Source organism: Somniosus microcephalus, chromosome 17 (genome assembly GCF_052327205.1).
Source record: "Somniosus microcephalus isolate GS21.2 chromosome 17, FLI_Smic_1.0, whole genome shotgun sequence".
In the NCBI taxonomy this organism is placed as follows: domain Eukaryota; kingdom Metazoa; phylum Chordata; class Chondrichthyes; order Squaliformes; family Somniosidae; genus Somniosus; species Somniosus microcephalus.
Window position 1 is genome coordinate 40542369 of NC_141003.1, and position 14555 is coordinate 40556923.

At 46.5% G+C, this 14555-nt stretch overlaps 1 long non-coding RNA gene across 2 annotated transcripts in view; it reads left to right on the top strand.

Moving 5' to 3' along the window:
* LOC147105676 (uncharacterized) overlaps nucleotides 1-14555 on the top strand; it is a 33313-nt gene that overhangs the window by 570 nt on the left and 18188 nt on the right. For both annotated transcript variants that reach the window (XR_015081651.1, XR_015081652.1), the window contains one exon: nucleotides 1710-1761. This is a non-coding gene — a long non-coding RNA (uncharacterized LOC147105676). The remainder of the gene's footprint in view (nucleotides 1-1709; nucleotides 1762-14555) is intronic.

A 14555-nucleotide genomic window follows, 5' to 3' on the forward strand; every position in this document is an offset into this window, starting at 1 on the left:
ATTTATCAAAATAGTAATATTAAATGTACTACGTGTAATATTTTGCAAGAATTGAGTTTCCATAATGGAAGAAATCTTAAACAACTGTTTTCCACAATTAACTGGCGATTGCTTGAACAAAGATGTATGCCTAGCTGATTTCCAGCACTCGGGGGATTACTGCCAGCAGTTAATGTGGAAACGTTTGGAGCGGCTATCCAAGTGGAATGGAAAATATTCAGGATTTTACATGTCACCATATAAATGATCTGCACGCTTTTATTTTGGTTGCTGCTTCAAAGGATGTGAACATAGAATATGGTTAATTTGATGAGGAGAGTAAAGAGGATTAGTTCTGTACGCCTGAAGGAGACAGATTGGTTTTACAGAATGAGAGGACAACAACTGGGAAGAGTGATGTCAGCTGAAGTTTGCTTTAAGCTTCCTAAACTGTGCTGTATGGGAGGTAGACAGACAGCAGGCATCTAAATGTGATTGGATTAGACATGCCTGTAACTCTGAAGTGGCTGCACAAGTCTCTGTTGAGCTGGTGCTGGATCTGCTGTGAACCTGCTGAGGTGCTGGTCTACACATTTCTGCTTCCCCAGCATGCCATCTAGATGTTTCACTATCAATGGACAGAAAACTCCTACGTGCTGCTCCCTGTCTTCTTAAGCAGCAGACCTTTAACCTATTCCCGCTGAAAGCTGGGATCTATCACTACCATCTGTTTGCATGACACACAGAACAGGAAATGGACGTGCCATTGCTAAGAGCAACACTAGAAATGATTTTGTCCTAAGGAGACCCTGATGGTTATTCACGATCTGTTCAGTATAAAGTGTGTTTTTGATACATTTTTCATTGTTTTTTATTCGGATACATCTTATCACCCCTAAAAACATTAGTAAGTAGGGAGTCTAATATTTCCAGTGAATCTCAAAGTCACTGCGTTTATCAGCACAAAAGATATAAATTCAGCAAAATGAGAGCAAATAATTTCTTGAAATCAGTCTGCAGAATTACCAATATAATTCCATAATAATATTTTTCTTAAAAACATCATAATGGGGTTAGCGTACTGAACACTGAAATATTTGCAGGTAGGCCTATATACACACCATATTTATCATCCTGTAAGATTTGTTGATTAGAATGAAAGGTAGTTGGATGTTATAGCACAGAAACTGGCTGGTATGTGCCTGGATGTTTTCTTAGGGGGTGACTTTCCGAAATCTTTCTCTGCTCTGCCACCATATCTTCGCCGGAGGTCTAGCAGAACCCGTTTAATTGTGTGAACAGGGTTTCCACCGCACATCCAGCGAAGTTCTGACGGCGGAGCAGGAAAAGCTCTCAGGAAATTTGCACTGTTAGGCCAGAATTTTGCCGGCGCTCCTAGGGCGGGTTCGGAGGCGGGTCCGCTGTCAAAATCTAAAAGATTGACAGCAGGTCGGGATCCCGCTCTGAACCCATGTCAGTTTCCCAAGTGCGGGGTCTGCCTGCGCTTTGCAGAACCGACACTAAGTGGCGGATCAGCCAGTTGAGATAGTTAAGAGGGTCTTTAAAGGTAGTTGAACAGCATTTTACCATTATATATAAAAAAAATTAAAAATATATAATAACTTATGTGTGTGTGTGTATATATATATATATATATATATATTCTCAACCGACAATTAGGCAAACCAAAAAAATAAAAATTGTTTTTTTTTCCTTTGCTTTTTTTCTAGACTTTTCTAGACATTTTTCCATGATGCTCCCGTTGCTCGGGGATCACGTCAGGTAAGTGTGTCGGGTTCTCTATGTCTCTCCATTGCTGTGAATAAGTGACAGCTGCAAAAGTGGTATAAAAGCTACCATTTCACAGCTGTTCACTTTCAAATGTCAGAAGTTTGAGCCTTCAGGATTTGGAAGACAGTTTTGAGCTGTATGCAGTTTGGAAGTGTTTGGAGGAAACTCTCTATCCACTGTCACCTCCTTAGAGCAAGCTCTCTCACCATTGACAGATCGTTTCTGTCATCTCAACTTCAGCTGCCGTCTATTCCAGCAACATCGGTGCCCTTGAAAAAATCTCACCTGGTCCTCAGAATCCCACCACGATCAGCCCCAACACCAACATCACCAGGCACACCAGCAGCACCAACAACAACACCAACCTTCTCCGCAATCACCTGATGCTGCACAGAACACAGGGCATCAGCACCCAACCACATTGGTGCCCGGGAGACCAGCGATGGCCTCACCATGGACAGATTTACTTCACTTGACGCTGAACACCCCAGCTGCTACATGATGCACCAGGTTGACACCACCCAACACCACCACCACACCAGCATCCCTACAATGTCCAAGCCATTCCTTTTACACTCATCACCATTGGGGAGGAGGTGTGGGGGGGAGGGTACCGTTATGTCTCACCATTCACTGGAACTCACTAAGACACTTCCAAAGGTGCACACAAATCTGTCCAAGAAGGTAAAGTGTTGAAAATAAAAATTTCAATGCTTGACAACACATCAACAGATACTTTACATGAACATTGGCTAAAGCACACAAGTGCCTACCATTGTGTGTTGTTAGTTTGAATGATTGTACAAGGATGAGCGTGAGTGTGAGGGGTGGCTAGTGAGATGGGGATGTGATAATGTAGATAGAGAGGGATGGGTGGAGGTGTAAGGTAAGTTGGTGTAAGGATGTGCAGGAGTAGGGTAGGGAAGGCAGAGTGATGGGGATATGATGAGTGGCAGAGGAGGATGAGGTTGAGTGTGGCTTTGCAGTAACGTTTCGTGATCTACTGAGATCATTGAAAGGTTTGCGCCACTGCAGCCTGGTCCTCCTGATGACATCCATGCTTGTGTCCTCCTGTGCAATGTGGAGCCAGGCTGTGTTGGTGTCCTGGGCAGGTCTCTTCCGCCCATTGGAAGGGAAGAGAAACTCCCTGTGTGCTGTGACTCCCTCCATAAGTCATGGGAGAGCCTGGGTGCAGCCGTACACCTTTGTGCAGTGCTTGTCAGTGTTTGCAGCACCTTAATGCTGCAGGACACTGACAGCACAACAGTCAAAATCAATGTGGACATGGTCCCTTTAAGGAAACCGGCTGATGACGTGTCATCAGATGATGTCGTCAGACCTGCTTCCTTTTAATTGGCCGGGAATCTCGCAGGGCGGGCTTATCAAGCCAATCAGGGCAAAATCACTTGGAGGAGGCGGGATGAAGACGGGTGCGGGGTTTGAGATCACTGTCTACTCCGGCTGCACTGGACTCGCCACGGCTGGCGAAATCGCGGCCTTAGTCTTTTTTTACTCTTGATATCTAGACTGTTGCTGTCTTACCTGCTTGTCTCCCAGAGTACTACTGAAGAGTGGAGGCTGAACAGTGCTTTTAAAAGGCTGCACAGAAATTTCCTGCAAGTTCAGCTCCCTACACCCATTTAGCATGGGTTTTACACCAGTATGCAAATGAGCTTACCCAGGAAACTTGCATGCTACTCCCTCTGCTGGCCACCAATCTTGTCGCAGCAATGATTCGCTTTAAGGGGCAACAGTGGAGTTAATCATATTGAAGACATTTGAGGCCTTTAACTAACAATATTTGTGGTTGTAGTTCTAAACCCAGGCAGCAGCCGTTCATTCACCACCTCCCCTCCACTCTCGCAGGGAAACTTCGGATGGTATAAAGAGAGCAGCGAAGCATATTTTCTATTTGTGAGCATGCGTAGTTTTTTGAAAAAGGGATAAGTTGACTGCAACCTAAGGTTATCCAAATGGATCCAATGGATAAAAGTTAGGTATTTGTAAAGTAAATCAAAACTATCCAGCTTGGATCATCTTGAGTTTTCAATTTGGATGGTTTGAACTCTAAAATATTTGCTTTAAGTATAATCTTTATTTAAATGCATGTTTCAATTTTTAACAATATGAAGAATTGATTTGAAAATAAACATGTCTTTTGAACTGATTGCTATTTTAATTATATTAGTTGTTGAATTTGTTCTCCTTTATTTTCCTGAGAAAACTAGCACTTGCAGAACGCCTTTAATGTCTCAGGGCCTCTCGAAGTACTTCGCAGCCAGTGAATTACTTTTGAAGTGTAGTTACTTGTTTTGTAGGCAAACGTGGTGGCCAATTTGGGCACAGCAGCGGTAAACAAAAGAGGGTAGAGATTCCAGTGGCACCGTTGTTGGGTGGAACTCCGACCCGTCGCTTTGGCTCTTCCATGACTTTATCCTGAAGCCTGGGCATGGGGTCATTACCAATAATAGGGGCTGGGGGCCCACATCAGTAGTGCTGCAGCAGGGGTTCCCACTCAGCAAACAACACAGAATCTCAGAGCAGCGGAACTATAGGCAGGTAGGCTAAAGAATTTATTCCCTCTGTATCAGGCCCAGAATCAAATGGCATTTGATCCCTCTTTCCTGGTGGGGTCCACTTGCAGCCCAGAACAGCATCTATCCATGCCTTCTGCAGGCACCAATATGACTGGGCCTTATGGCACCATATCTAATAGTCGTGACACTTCCAAAATACTTCATTGGCTGTAAAGCGCTTTGGGACACCATGAGGTTGTGAAAGGCGCTATATAAATGCAAGTCTTTCTTTTTCTTTCCTATCTGGTGGGATTCCCGGGGTATCCCAGGGCTGTGGTAGCAACATGGGGGAGTGGGGCAGAAAGAAGTGCCCAATTCTGCCTGGTCGGGAATTTCGGTCATTGTTTGTATGCGATGGAATCTGGAACTTCCACCAACTCTAAGCCTGAATTCCACCTCAAGAAGGAGTTGAATTTCTGGGCTAAGAAATCTAGATTATGCCTCCCTCCATTAACTGAGCTGAATCTAAACCCACTTCCTCTTTACATCTGGAACCAAACAGGAATTTAATACAACTGAAAAATACTTAACACAAGCATTGCGTCCACCACCTTAATCTTAATTTGCTCACATCATGGCACACTTTAGTCCCAGTTGAATGAGACTCCACTACAGAGGTTTAATTTCACATTTATTCCAAAGTAAGATAATTTAGATGCTGAATTTTAATTTGGAGCAATTTAAATTTTAGTGTTAATAAAACTTAAGCTTATTGTGCCGATAGAAGAGCAGCTGACAGATTGGTATTACAAAACGAGTCACATTCTGGCTTGCTACTCTGAACAGAGTATTTGTACTGTCTCCAGCCTAGAAATAGTGTGTCCTTGTTGCTTCATAAACTGCCCGGTTCCTGATAAGCCTAATTCCTGAGATAGCTACTGTGCTTTTAAGCTTGCTTCAAAATAAGCGGCGTCCTTTTATGTGACTTGCTCTGCCAAGGACAGACTGACCATTCAGCTGACTGGCTAATCAGTAATAGGTAACATTGCTGGGTCTGACCGTGCTCTGCAGCAGCTCAACTCTTTTCCACATATTTGCGAAATTGTGCACAGAATAAATGACATGAAAGAAGAAACCGAAAGCATAACTGTTCCCCCGTGCGCTGGGTATGTCCATCAGCTACCCTCATTACAACTGATTTTATATGATGAAATATCCCCTGCTCACCACAGAAGTCAGCGATTATAAATCAGATATTTTTTTTTTGTAACTTAAATAATTTAAAAAGCATTCCTCAGTAATGGAAATGAAAAATCTGCAAAAGCTGTTTTGTTTAAAATCAGCATATTTGGAGTGTCCGTGAGGTTTGGCGCGCGAGTGCGGTTTGGTGTGCCTATGCAATTACTCAGGACTGATTTTTTTGGTTCTCCCCTCTGCTCCAGTGCTGCATTGAGGTAATAGACCTGGAATACGCTGCACCTGTCCAGGCCCAAGAGCACTGGGAGTTTCTATCCTGGGCTATTAACGTGGCCTGTGAATACCACTACTGTAGGCCTGTCCACTGGTTGGACTTTGTGCCAGAAATCAGTGCAGAAAACAGGAGTGCAGCTGTGGGAGCCTTCAGGCCCGCAGAATCTGGGCTTTCTGGCTGCTGCCAAAGCCCAAAGGTCATCCTAAGGGGTGGCAGTAAAAGTTTCGCTGACTTTCCTGCTCCCTCTTCAGCTTGACCCCAGGTCCCCTCCCCACAGGCCCTCTGATTCACACTGGTCCCCAGCACCAGGCGCAATGCCTACTTTTTCGAGCATGAAACCAATAGGCGAAGAGGAGTTAGGTGCAGGAGACTGGGAATGTAACCTCCCACCTCATTCCAGTGGGATTGTCCGGTCTCCCTCTACTGCAGGCGCTGACCCTGGTTCCCACCTCTGGGAAGCCTTGGAAATCCCAGGATTATGTAAAATGGAGGGAGAACTTGCAAAACTTGGGAATGTGAACACCTGGGGGCAAAGGTCAAGAGAATTAGTCCTTATAGCTGTCAAGAAAATCCCTAGTCATTAAATTAATGAAAGGTACACACTTTAAGATGTCATAACCCACCTTCTCCCTTTACAGATGCTAACTGACTTGCTCTGTATTTCCAACATTTTCTGTTTTATTTCATATTTCCAGAATCTGCAGTTTTCCTTTTTACTTTCCTATTCATTAATCATTTGTTTGTCTGATAGCCATTGCTTTGCTCCTGCATCTGATTAAACAGCTGCTCTCCTGTCGGTGATTTTCAAAGATTACTTTTAAAAATTCACATCTAAGGGCTTGTGCTGGAACACACAAATATGTTCACATGGGAACTGCTGATTTATGAGGCACCAAAAAGCACTGGAACCAATTCATCTGGATATAAGAGCTTTCTTCCATCAGGATATAATTGGTGTTGATTTTAAAGAGCAGAGTTAAAAGGTAAAGGGTAAATATTTCTGTGACCTATCTTACTGTGCATCACTGTCCTATATTGAAATTATCCTGTGATATTTTGCTCAATGTTCACAGCTCAAAAAATTCCAGGCTCCTTTGTATAGTCTGTTTCTCCAGAGTTTCCACCAACAGCTCAAAACACATGGGCCTATGTTTTCTTACGTTGTCGAGTTTTCACTAAAGGTACATTAGAGTGGGACTTCAATCCATGGCACAATCCTGGTCGGAATCTCTAGGTGGGCCCCACTTTAACTCTTCAATGGTTAAATACACTTGATCTCACTTGATGTGTCTTGATGTATTTCCTACATTACAACAGTGACTACACTTCAAAAAGTACTTCATTGGCTGTAAAGTGCTTTGGGACGTCTGGTGACCGTGAAAGGCGCTATATAAATGCAAGTCTTTCTTTTTCCTCTGAACTTACTCCAAACCCCTCTAGAGGCCCAGGAAAATGGGAATTATCAAGGTATCTGTGTCCCACCAGAAGGGTTGTAGATTTTCGGGGCCATTTACCTTCTGATGGTACAAAAATCAAGAGTCAATTGTGACTCGTAACAACTACTTTTATTTTGATACTTAAAATATCTATAAGCAAATGTTTTGCTCCAGAGGCAGAATCACAAGACACTGCAAAATGTTGGAAAGTGCACCAAAAATGTTAAAAAAAAACAATTTCTTGTGAGGCCATGTCAGGTTTGGATAAAAATACAATATACGACTGTAATTAGTCAGAAGCAAAGTTCTTGTAATTTGAAGATTGTATGAAGACTCCCTTTAAATGCAATCAGCAAGCAATGCTAAATGCATCCTAGTAACGGGTGGTCCAAAGGTAGAAATGACAGAAATCGGATGGTTGACAACACAGCAGCACTTAAACATTATTGACATACGCTGGCCAGTATTTGGGCGGGTGCTACTGGCCACTGACCTCAAGCCCAAAGGAGAATGGCCTTCTGAAACAACCCAAGATCAATGGAGCCTAACACTGCCCCGGAAAGCTCGTTGACTGGTAGGTGACCTGAAATCCTCCAATGACTCTTTCACCATTTGGCTGGACCTTTGGCAGTCTAAAGCTGCTATCAGACTGAGAACAGAGTTCTTCATGCCAGTACTATTTGCTCAGTGTACATGATCAAGGCACAGGCATCGCTTTCATGCGAGACAGCTTTAGGGAGACGCCAGGTAATCAATAATAGAAAACATGGTTTGTGTTTCCAGGCAGAGCTTATCCAGATTTTCAAGGATATTCTAGTTGTACAGTAAATTACTTTTAATGTCATTATTTTCCATGGAAATGTTTGTGCCTGTGCCTGCTCAAGCAATTGCTGCAAAATATATTTGTATGTAGAATAGTCAGTTATTTGTACAAAAAGTGTGGTAATATAGTTTTCAGTATTTGCATATTGGAATCAACGTTAATTAGTTACCAGTTTCCTTACGTGTGTATCAGTTTTCTGTTACATTTTGTGTGGCATATCATGACCATTATGTATCTGTGATACCATGTGCCTGTGTCCCCTTGGGCCCGTGTGCCTGTATATCCTTGGGCCCGTGTGCCTGTGTCCCCTTGGGCCCGTGTGCCTGCGTCCCCTTGGGCCCGTGTGCCTGCGTCCCCTTGGGCCCGTGTGCCTGTGTCCCCTTGGACCCATGTGTCTGTGTCCCCTTGGGCCCGTGTGCCTGTGTCCCCTTGGGCCCGTGTGCCTGTGTCCCCTTGGGCCCGTGTGCCTGTGTCCCCTTGGACCCGTGTGCTTGTGTCCCCTTGGACCCGTGTGCCTGTGTCCCCTTGGACCCGTGTGCCTGTGTCCCCTTGGGCCCGTGGGCCTGCGTACCCTTGGGCCCATGGATTTGTGTATCCTTGGGCCTGTGCAACTGCGTACCCTTGGGCCCGTGTATATGCATACCCTTGGTCCCGTGGATCTGCGTACCCTTGGGCCCGTGGGCCTGTGTCCCCTTGGGCCCATGGGCCTGCGTAGCCTTGGGCCCGTGGGCCTGCGTAGCCTTGGGCCCGTGGACCTGCGTAGCCTTGGGCCCGTGGACCTGCGTAGCCTTGGGCCCGTGGACCTGCGTACCCTTGGGCCCGTGGACCTGCGTACCCTTGGGCCCGTGCATCTGCGTACCCTTGGGCCCGTGGACCTGCGTGCCCATGGACCTGCGTACCCTTGGGCCCGTGTAACTGCGTCCCCTTGGGCCCGTGGACCTGCGTGCCCATGGACCTGCGTACCCTTGGGCCCGTGTAACTGCGTCCCCTTGGGCCCGTGGACCTGCGTAGCCTTGGGCCCGTGGACCTGCGTAGCCTTGGGCCCGTGGACCTGCGTAGCCTTGGGTCCGTGTAACTGTGTACCTTTGGGCCCATGGACCTGCGTAGCCTTGGGCCCATGTACCTGCGTACCTTTGGGCCCGTGTACCTGCGTACCCTTGGGCCCGTGTACCTGCATACCTTTGGACCCGTGTACCTGCGTACCCTTGGGCCCATGTATCTGTGATAACAATAGCCAGAGTGAGCAGGCACTCACATTCGCCTCTCTGGCTGGCTTCCCACGGGTTCAAGGTGCCATCGATTACACACACATGGCAATTGGAGCACCACCACAGCAACCAGGAGTTTATATCAAAGGATAGTCGTCCATCAATGCGTAGCTGGTGTGCAACCACAAGAAGAGGTTCCTGCAGGTGTGCGCCAGATTCCCTGGGAGCTGTCATTGATGCTTTCATACTACGGCAGTCCAACATTCCAGACCTTTTCATTCCAGGAAGCGGACTTAATGGTTGGCTCATAGGAGACACGGGATACCCACTTCAAACTTGGCTCATAACACCTGAGGAACCCACCAATGAGGTGCAGGAGTGTTACAACGAGACCCACATGACCACAAGGTGTGTCATAGAGCAATTTATCGGAATGCTGTAGATGCACTTCAGGTGCCTAGATAGGTCTGGAGGCACCCTTCAGTACTCGCCAGCGAATGTGTCCAGAATCATAGTGGTGTGCTGCGTCCTGCACAATATTGCGCAGCAGAAAGGTTTACAGGTGGAGGAGGATGAAGCCGCTCATCAGGCATCTTTGGATGAGGAGAACATTGAAGAGGAGGAGGTGGCAGAAGAGGAGGAGGAATATAAAGATGGGACACCCATAGCCAGATCAGCCGCATACATTGCTGCCAGGGATGCCGTCACAGCTAGAAGGTTCAGTTAATTATTGCGACTGGAACCACTACCAAATGAAAGCCACCACCAGCAGCGACCCAACCCCCTGCCTTGCACCAAACAGTCCTTCAACCAGGCATACACCCATTGCAGATCCACCCAGTGGGACCCGTTATGTATTGACATTCATCATGAAACAAGTGAAAGGGCGAATTGGCACTTGGGACGCAATAATGGGCAAGATGTGGAAGTGGTGCTAATCAATAAATTTCATGTGTTATAAAAGAAGGAATCGTAACAACATAATATTTTGTCAAACACCTATGTGTATACCCTGGTCTGCTTACGCTTCCTAGCGCTTCTACGTGGCGAATCCCATGTGGCTGCAGCAGAGATAGAGGCAGGCTGCTCAGATCCCTGCTCTGACTGCTAAGATGCTTTTGGCCTATGGCCTGTAGGTTTCGGAGCCCCATGAGGGCCCCGCCAGAGACTGCTCCACCTGCCTGCACCTATGCAGGGGCAAATTCTGCCATCAGGAGATGAGGCAGCATGTCGGGTACTGGCGGTGGGGCCAATGGGTGAGAAGTGGGAGTGCTTTGAGTGGTGTTCCCAATTCCCGGTCGCCTTTTGCCATCATCCCTCTCCTGGGCCAGTGCCACATCACTCCTATCACTCTGCTGCAGACCAGCTTGGTGGAGAAGAGTGGCGGGTTGTAAGGCCACGGATAAGGTATCTTGTCAACGTGTTTAAGGTGGCAGACATGTTAGCATCCAAAATCTGCATGGCCGTGGCCATGGCCTGCATGGACTCATTTGAAGCACCATGGAGGCGGCCACTCTCCCCATGGCAGACATTCTTGTAATTACCTGCTTCACCAATCCACTAGTGTTCGAGTTGGACTCCTCAATCCTTGCCGATGTTGTGGAGAGTGTGCGTGGCACGTTTGTCAATACCTTGCAAAGTTGCTGATGCATCTCTAGCATTTTATTTCTCAACGATGGTCCCGGGTTCAGCATCTGTGTCCAGCTGAGCAGAGCTCGGAGAGGATTGCGCCCCCCCGACGCGAACTTTCCACAGCTGTCCCTGCCACCAGTGTCTGCTCATGTTCACTTGTGAATTGTGAATCACCAGGTGAAAACCCAACTAACTCTTTAACTGGACCCACCGAAGTGCGAGTATTTGCGCTGGTGCATGGCTGTACATCCTGTGACAGTGCACCCTCAGAATGAATGAGTTTCTCTGAGGAATCGTTCTCATACGTCTCCAGCGACACTTGCTGTATGCATGAAGGCCCTGGAAGACAAAAAGAAAGCGATCTGAATTAGTCTTGGCAAAGTGACAATCTTGACTATCACCGTACTCCGTTTTCTCATAGTTCAGCCATTGATGAAATAAAGTCAGCATGTGTGTCAGATATTTTTAAATTCTGTCACCAGCCATCTGCGAGCTCCCAGTCTCTCCAACTCAAATTGAGAGGGACGCAGATGTACCACTTACCTCTGTCTTGTTTTGCACACTTTGTACAAAACTAATAAATTGCAGGACAACGGAGTATTACAGTTTAAACTATTTTAATGAAGCATCAGGTCTGTAAGCTTTCTCAATCAAACAGCAGCACCGTGTGGACAAGATGGAGTCAGGGCCCCTGGGTCTTCTAAACAATAGCAGTCCTTACAGATGCCTGCAGGCCAATGACAACTCAGCATGTGATCACATGTGAATATAATAGGTATTCCTTATAGATGCCTGCGGGCCAATGATAAATCAATATGCAAATGTTACATCCCCTTTTAAAAGAAAATGTTATGCATTACTTTTGAACCTTTCTTCTACATAATGTTCTCAGTAGCATCAACATATAAGTAAACTCAACATTTAACTAGCACTGAAAACATCTCAACATTTCAATAACGATGTACAGTTTTTTTAGGGCAGCGATTCGCCTACACCCTTTGGCAGTTCACAAGTCAAGGATAACGCTAAGTCAAGGATAACTCTAGGCTTGACCTCTCGTCCCGACCTTGTGTGGTATGGAACTGAGCATGCTCCTGAATCGGTCAACAAATCAGGTTCAGGTTTAGGTTCAGGTAAGTATGATGTGTTTTGTGTATTGCTCTGTTCATCACACCCTGTTGCGCTGATCCTCTCGTCGGAATGATGGTGTTGTTCCTTGGTGTTCAGGAGGTGCCTGCGATTGCGGCGGTACACCTGTCCTTCTGGGGTGCAGACGTGATATGATCGCTCAGTGTCAGCTGGCTGGATGACGACTGCTGGCTTCCAGTAGTCATGCTCCTGGATTCTGACGGATTCTCCATTGTGCAGCGGCGGCAGTAGTCTAGCTGACCTGTCATAGTATCTCTTTTGGTGTTGCTGTCTCTGTATACATTTTGCATGCACTTGCTTGCAGCTGACAACCTGCCAGGGCCTGTCTGGGATACGATGAGGTATCATGGGCTCTTTGACATTTGATGGGCGGCGTTCTAGACAAATGGAACATTTTCTGACAATGTCCTCAATGTGTTTGCACATTCCGGGCCAAAACATAATGTCACGTGCTCTTTGTTTGCATTTTTCCATGCCCATATGTCCAGCATGAATTTTTTTCAACATCTCTTCTCTGAGACTGGTAGGAATGATGATTTTCTCCCCTTTGAAGACGATTCCGTTGATTTGTGACAGTTCGTCTCTGTGGTTCCAGAATTCAGATATGCTCTGAGGGCATTTCCTCCTTTCCTCAGGCCATCCTTCATGTATGACTTTGCTCAGCAGTGTGAGTTGTGCATCTTTCTCTGTTTCTGCTCAGATCTCCTTCAGTTTTGAGTCACTCACAGGTAAGCTGTTGTACACCATGTGCACCTGCACATCCATGCCTTCACTGAGGCTGCTGTCCTGGTAGCTAAGAGACTTTCTGGAGAGTGTGTCTGCGACAGGAATGTCTTTGCCTGGATGGTGAATGATTGTGAAGTCGCACTTCTGTAGCTGAAGGATCATTCTCTGTAGCCTTGGTGGGGCTGCGGCTGGTGGTTTCCTCATGATTGACTCGAGGGGCTTGTGGTCGGATTCCACAATGACTTGTCGGCCATAGACGTACTGGTGGAAACGCTTACATCCGAACAGAATTGCATATAGCTCTTTCTCGATTTGAGCATAGTTGATTTCACTGTCTGTGAGAGATCTGGAAGCGTAGCCGATGGGCTTTCCTTCTTGCAGTAATACTGCGCCTAGTCCGTTCTTTGATGCGTCCACTTGTAGTCTGAGCTCTTTGTTGGGGTCAAAGTAGGCAAGAACTGGTCCTGGTTCTCTGGTGATTAGGTCTTTCATTTTCTGAAATGCTGTGTCATGTTGTTTGTCCCACAAGAACTCATTGGATTGTTTGAGCAACTGACGCATGGGTGCGTTGATTTCGGAGAGGCTCGGGGCAAACTTGGCTAAGTAGTTAACCATGCCTAGTACTGTCTCTAGCTCTGCGCGGTTCTTCGGCGGCTCCATCTTCTTGATGGCGGAGATTTTCTCTGGATCCGGCTTAATGCCATCAGTTGAGAGGCGATGCCCGAAATAACTGATCTCGGTGGATCCGATTATGCTTTTCACGGGGTTGAGCCGGATACTTTTCTCCCGTGATCTTTGTAGCATCGCACGGAGGTTCCTGTCATGTTCCTCTCTATTCCTGCCATAGATGAGGATGTCGTCTACGATTGCGACTACTCCGTCGAGGCCTTCATAGGTTTTGTCAATCTTCCGCTGGAATTCATCCTGAGCTGAGATAAGACCAAATGGTAAACACAGAAATCGGTAGCGTCAAAATGGTGTGTTGAACGTTGTTATCTTAGATGATTCTTCCGTGAGCTTGATAGTCCAGTATCCTGATTGTGCGTCCATTACACTGAAGTAACGTGCTCCCACTAGCTTGGGTGTGATGTCATCTAGCGTTGGTAGAGGGTAGTGAGGGCATTTGATAGCTTTGTCCAAATCTCTGGGGTCGAGACAGACTCTGAGCTTGCCTGTACGTGGTTTCTCAACCACTACTAACGCGTTGACCCACTCTGTCGGTTCTGTTTCCCGAACGATGATTTCTGCATTCTCCATGCTCTGCAGCTCCTCCTTCAGGCGACTACGCAGAGCAAGGGGTATCCTTCTCGGTGGGCAAACCCCAGGGGTTGCTGCTGGGTCAAGGTGAATAGTGCATTCACCTGGGAATAGTCCGATTCCTTTGAAAATGTCAGCAAACTCCTCCATGACTGTCTGCTTCTCAACTGGTGCTGTCAATGATAGCACTAGCTTGACGAGGTCCATGTCTAAACATGCCTTTAGACCTAGCACTGGAGGTGCTTGAGTGTCAACAATGTAAAAGTTCAACATCATGTCGCTTTCTTTGTACTTGCATTTCATCACGCATGTGCCTTTTACAATGAGCTGCTCACCCCCATAGCCGGTCAGTCTGCGTGAGGTGGGCTGTAGCTCACACTCATCCTTCAAGCTGTGATACTCACTTAGAGGAATTACATTAACCTGAGATCCAGTGTCTAGTTTAAACTTAAGCTCTTTGCCCTGTTTTCCTATCTCAATATCGGCAAAAGCTTGCTCAGTCTCTGAAATCTGTTTTTTCTGTGACACACTGAGTGCAGTGCATTGAGTGTAAGCAGAGTTTGGTAA